This window comes from Gorilla gorilla, chromosome 4, assembly GCF_029281585.2.
Source record: "Gorilla gorilla gorilla isolate KB3781 chromosome 4, NHGRI_mGorGor1-v2.1_pri, whole genome shotgun sequence".
Classification (NCBI taxonomy): Eukaryota; Metazoa; Chordata; class Mammalia; order Primates; family Hominidae; genus Gorilla; species Gorilla gorilla.
Window position 1 is genome coordinate 90,870,677 of NC_073228.2, and position 6,295 is coordinate 90,876,971.

General features: G+C 35.9%; 1 long non-coding RNA gene across 2 annotated transcripts; it reads left to right on the plus strand.

The window, feature by feature from the left end:
• Positions 1-1,432: 1,432 nt before the first annotated feature.
• On the plus strand, positions 1,433-4,154 carry LOC134758457 (uncharacterized). Of its 2 annotated transcripts, XR_010133663.1 has the most exons (3): positions 1,433-1,527; positions 3,568-3,749; positions 3,898-4,154. It is a non-coding gene; the product is annotated as an uncharacterized lncRNA (long non-coding RNA). The 2 variants fall into 2 exon arrangements; XR_010133664.1 differs by having other exon boundaries at positions 3,568-4,154.
• The last annotated feature ends 2,141 nt before the right edge of the window (positions 4,155-6,295 follow it).

Sequence of the window (6,295 nt, forward strand, 5' to 3'; positions counted from 1 at the left end):
GCTGGTGGTGCTAATTAGAGAAGTCTGGTTGTCAAGCCTGGATCAAGTTAAGGTTGAAGAAAGAGAATGATTGAGACAGACTTTATATATTAAGTGTATATAATACTTTGGCCATATTCTAATACCCAGAGCAACTTGCACCTGAATAATGGCCATAATTCCTATTTCTCACTACTGTCATCAATGTGGTATTTATTAAATCTAAGAAACCGTATTTTATAAAACTGCATGCAACAGAGTATCTACTAATGTTCCACAAGGGAGTGGTATTCAGATTGAACGTGCATCAGAATCACCCTGACAGCTTGTTAAAGATGCATTTTCTCAAGCTGCACCCACTAGAGATTTTGATCCAGAGTATTCAAGGTAAAGTCTGGAGTCTGCATTTTCAATAAGCAACCCAGGTAATTCTACTTCAGTAAGTCCACCACACAATTGGGGGAAGTCCAACATAGACAGTTACAATTCTTTGATGAGTTGTCCAGGCCCAGTGTCAGGTACACACAAAATGAATGTCAATATTTTAATTCACCTTCAGGCCCCTTTCTGGTTATTTTTTTTCCATGTTTGAAACCACTGGAGAGCAGCTCCAAGACCAATGTTCAAACAACTTCCATTCAAACTCTAAAATTGCAACCATAAATTTAATGTGCATTGTTCCTTGCTGAATCCTTAATTTTTCCCTCACACAACATGTAGTCCAGTTTACATGTATAAATGAGGAGATTTCTATAAGCAATTTTAGAACCTTATGGGTAAAAATTAACCTCATGTATCTTACATTTTAATACAGGGGAAATTTTACTCATTCTTACTAATCAGAATTCTTTTTTATTCCTTTTTATTATAGAAGGAGCTGTGATCTGCCTTTGCAATAGGACTTTTTTCTTTTATATCACAATGTAATTTTCTTTGAAATGTGACATTCATTGCAACTTAATCTGAGAAAATTACCTCAGTTGGAATTGGCCTTGGCATAAGCATTTCAAAATTTTATGCTGAAATTAATTGTGCCTATATAATATCATGCAGAGAGTAATTTTCTTGGAATGTAGCCTTTCTTTTGATGGGTTACTAGGAATTAAGCATTTTAGCATTCTTTATTAATTTTTCAAAGTCACTAGGACCAAGAATAACAATTCATCATGTGCATACAAGGCCATTCTGCGTTTCCTACTCTTGCCTTGGGCTCATCATTATTAATCTGGAATTCCATTTGTTCTTCACTTTTTGAATATGTCTGTTTAGTTGACTGTAGTGCCACTGGCAGGACCATGTGCCCAGGAAACCCAAGACTCATATTTGGACAAAAGCTATGCCCACTTTTCAACTAGTACCCCTACCCAAATTACCATAGCAACCAAAAAATTGCAGATGCCTACATTCTAGAATCATGTTCTAAAGGGATGTCATCATTTACAAAATGTCTTTGTTGAGTCTGAATGGTTCAAGCAATAGCAAAAAAGGATTATTTCTCTCTTGGACATTTCAAAGTACTATGCCACAAAATATCCAAGACTTGTTATGGTGAGGAGCCAAGTGGAATGGAAAGGACAGCTCATCCTGGCGGCTGGGAGTGCATGCACACACATGCCCCCTTTTTCTTGCCTACTAACAGGATCTATAGAAGGAGTACATAATGAGTATGTAGGGGACTTGGCTGCTTTCAGTTAGGAATGAGACACTGATATGGTTGGAATATAGTAAGAGAAAAAGGGAGGTCTTTCTTAAAAAACGGTTTTGTGTAAAAATAGAGATGGCACGTAATGGATATCATATTAGCGGGCTCCCTGGACAAATACATAGAGCCAAAACTTCTCATCGATTAGCCACCTTTTCAAGTTTAGGGGTTGAAAATCTGAAACAACTACAAACATGGTATCTCTCTGAAAAGGAGATAACGTAAAAGTTATCACATATTAATATAATGTGTATGAATAAATTGACAACCTGGTTAGAAATTAGAAATAAAAGTCTTGAGGCAATAAAAGAGGTAATAACATAGGCAAAAGGAGCTCTTCTTCTGGAGAGTAGTTGTAGATGGAGTAAACAAGTTTAGGTACTGAACTGAGAATAGCACATGGATAGACCAATTGTGGATGAAGGAGACTAAAGAGAGGTTTAACGAATATTGAAATGAACCTCCAGGTAGGTTGTATTTATTAGTTTGCTGGGAACAAGCTGTTTTTCTCTCTCCTGTGAAGCAGGAAGGCAAATTTCTAGTGGCTTTCCAAAGGAAATGGGAAATCTAAGGAAATGGTTTGATACCAGAGTGTTCTCCTTAGGTTTATTTTAATGATGGACTTAAAGATATTTTCCTATACTCATGAGCTATGTTGTCTCTGATATTCTTTGGTATATTTTACCAAAAAGATAGAATAGGTGCCACAAGTATTAAAAATTTTAGACTCCTCAGAGCATTATAAAAAGCAAGCACAAAATAGAAGCCTAATATGCAGGGAAAGTCACTGACCATGCCCTTGGTACTGCTGATTGTATTGCAGAGCAAGAGATGGACCCTGAGGGTACTTGAAACCAACAAGTTTCACTTCTGGAAAAAGACTTCAGAATATGAGTTTAAAATATAAAAAGGGAATTTGAGCCAAGACACAAGAACAAACATTTTTTTGGCAATTATATCTTTATTATTCCTCTTACAGAGCTACATTTACTCTTACTAAGTTTCAGAGTCAGGTAGTAATTTACAGTAAGACTGAATTACCATCCATAATGTTAGATGTCCTTATTGAAACTTTAACATCATTTCCAAATATCAGCGTTAGCATTGTGCTTGACATTCATTTAACGAAGTTACTGAAAATCTATTAAGTATAAAACATCAGTTATTTTTAATAGAACTTTCTGAAAACATTTCAGCAAAATAGCCTGTTGAGAAAAATGTGTATGCTGAAAAAAAAAAACGAACAAATAGGAAAGCCTGGTTCACAAACAGGTGTCAGGGAAATAGACAGTACCTTTATAGTAATAACATAAGAACAAACTTCTTGAAGGTAAGTTTTATTAAATAATAGGACAACAACAAGATAAAATGACTTCTTCCTGATATTTATATATTGATTGCTGGCTGGTCATAAGACTGTTTTTAGGCAACGTGTTTTGAAAAACCAGAAAGTCTACTACTTGAGTTTTCAGCCACGTGAGAATAGCAAGATTCAGTGTTTATACTTGATAGCATCTTAATTAGGCCTACAGGCCTCCCTTTCACATAACTACCTTCAAGTTTATGACAGCTCAAACTCACAATTATCATTATGGAGAAGAGAGAAGAGTTAAGCTAAAAACAGACCACTTTCAGAGGGCCTGAAAGCAACATAATCAGTCACCTATTGCCATATACAAGCCACCCCCAAACGTAATGACTTAAAACAGCAATCATCTATTATTGCTTATGAGTCTCTGAGTCAGCTGAACATTCCTGCTGATCTGGGCTTGGTTAGGCTTATTTTAGCTGTGTTCATTCTTGGTCTGCAGATAGCTGACAATCACCTAGGGGCTGACTGTAGGCATTCCAGCTGAGATATGCTCTCTGTGTCTTTTATCCTTTAGCAGGAGGAGGCTTGCTCACAGGGTGGTTACAGGCATCCAAGAGAGTCAGCATAAATGTGAAAAGTTTCCAAAATATCAGATTCAGTCCTATGTAATCTGGTTTCCATTGCATTCTCTTGGCCAAAGCAACTTGCAAGACAAGTCCAAATTCAAGAAGGTCAAGAAATACACTCCATCTCCAGGTAGGAGAAGCTGCAAAGAACTGTGACAATCTATGACAAATAGTATGTTCAAGGGGAATAATATGGGAAGATGTGCCCTCCACCAACTTCTCAGGGAAAAATACAGCTTTTGTAATATTTAGTAATATAGACTGTCTAATATTTCTAGAGATATCTATGACTTTGAGTTGAAATATCTGAGGCCAACACTCCAAGCAATTTTAAACAAGTGGTGACAGAAATTACCAGACACACATCAAGACTCAAGTATAAAGCTATACAATTTAAGGATGCTCAGCAAATGTTACTGAATTGACTGGGTAGTCCCTAAAGAGCTGAAGAATAAAAGATGTTATGAGAAACCCAACAATACCAAATATAAATTGCCTCAGGTTATGAAATATTCAATAAAGTATTCTTACTGTAGTTCCTTCAGCTTAGCTGATTTGGACTTTGGCTGTGAAAACATTATCCTCAGTGTTTAAAAGGTTGGAAAATTCTACTGGGTCTTTGGCCCAACCTGGAATTAAATCCTGATGCTATCTTAGAACCTCAAAGTCTAAAATCTTCTATTGTCACTTTACAGAGCTATTGAAACATATTAATAAACTTGTATCATACTGATTTGATTCTAATTTTTTTTGTGGGGCATTGTTTAAAAATTGTTGAAAAGCATATATGGAAAATTGATTTTTTAAGTAAATATATAACTTTTAAAATTGTATCCTACATCTAACTCCAAATAAAGGTTTAAAAACAACTATGATCAATATAAGTAAAAATACATTTAAAATACATTTAAGAGAAAGATAAGGAAAAAAGGAATGACTCATGAAGGTTAGTATACAATCTATTCATCTTGAATATTTGCACACTTACCAAGTGTTTGGCTCCAGGGTTTCTGGCAGCTAATGCAAAGAGGAACAGAACCAAGTTTCATGGTATTATATGGTAGACTGTGGAAGCTATAGCATTTCTGCCCCCTCATGTTTTCACATTCCCCTTTAGAGAACAGCACAATACTTTTCCACATCTGATGGGAATTGTCAATCATGGTGACAATGGAATTAAATATTGGGTCAGTAATTTGTAAATTGATTAATGCAGTTTATGAATTCAAAAGAATTACTGTCTTAAGTTTATAAATTTTCTATATCATTTCTTTTCCTGTCCTCTGAAAATAATTTTTTTTTTTTTTTTTTGAGACAGTCTCGCTCTGTTGCCCAGGCTAGAATGCAGTGGGCCTATCTTGGCTCACTGCAAGCTCCACCTCCTGGGTACTCACCATTCTGCCTCAGCCTCCCGAGTAGCTGGGACTACAGGTGCCCGCCACCACGCCAGGCTAATTTTTTTCTTTGTTTTTTTTTTGTTTTTTTTTTTTTTTTTGTATTTTTAGTAGAGACAGGATTTCACCGTGTTAGCCAGGATGGTCTCCATCTCCTGACCTCATGATCCGCCCGCCTTGGCCTCCCAAAGTGCTGGGATTACAGGCGTGAGCCACCATGCCTGGCCTGAAAATAAATGTTTTATGAGTTAAAAAACCTTAGCAAATATAAACAATATAGCACTAACAGTGCCAACAGATATAATTTGTGTTTCAGGTTCAATAATTTTATTAAAAAGAAAAACATGTTTTTAACATTTTAGTCTAGAAAAGGGTTTGTCACCTAGAAGTATGTGGGTTTATATTTATAGTCCACAGCCTTCCTTTAATATTCCAGCTGTGGGAAAATAGTTTAGTTTTATGAATACCTGTATCAAGTCAATGCAAAAATAGCAAGCTAGTCAAAAAATCCTGGAATGAATTTGACAGTTGGGACCTATGAGTTAAGATTAACAGCAAAAAGTCAACAGCCAAAAGTTAGAGCAGGATATGAATTATTATATTTTATTTTAATATGAATGACATAAAGCAGTTTCGTGTTAGTTTCTTATTTTTTTCCAATAGTAAGGAAACGCTTTTCTGGTTTCTTTATTCCTTTTTTCTTTGCCTTTTTCTTATGATAAAAAGGTACTTTTCTGATACCAGAAACCAGCAAAAGTTCACCTTATTGTACATTCCAAGTGTTTTAGAATTACTTGCAAGAAACTTCTGCAACTCTGATGAAGTCTGCTTGACCTTTCACCTGATGTAGACTTCTGAACAGCACAAGTCCTGCCCTTGCGGTGTTTCAAATAGCCTTGTCTCAGTAAGGTTGCAGACACCTGCCAAGCACCAAAACCGGCATATAAATGAGAGGGCATGACACAGTAAAGAGACAGATAGTTCAGTGTTACTATTGTAAAGAGGGAAAATGTAATCAAGACCACATTGTTAAGAAATCACCGGTTCGGGGAATGAAGCACTTTAGAAAGAGGACATGTAGGGTTCAAAATTATATAACACAATTACGAAAAGCTGTAAAGTGACCATACTGCTCAGTCACTTGTGTTTTCCAATATTTAAGCTCTGAAGAGGGAACAAATCCCAGGTGTATCACTGCTAGTTTCTATCATTCTTTGAAACAAAAACTCTGTTATTGTTGATGATGTTAATATTAAGAACAGATTGGAAGCAATCTTGGCAT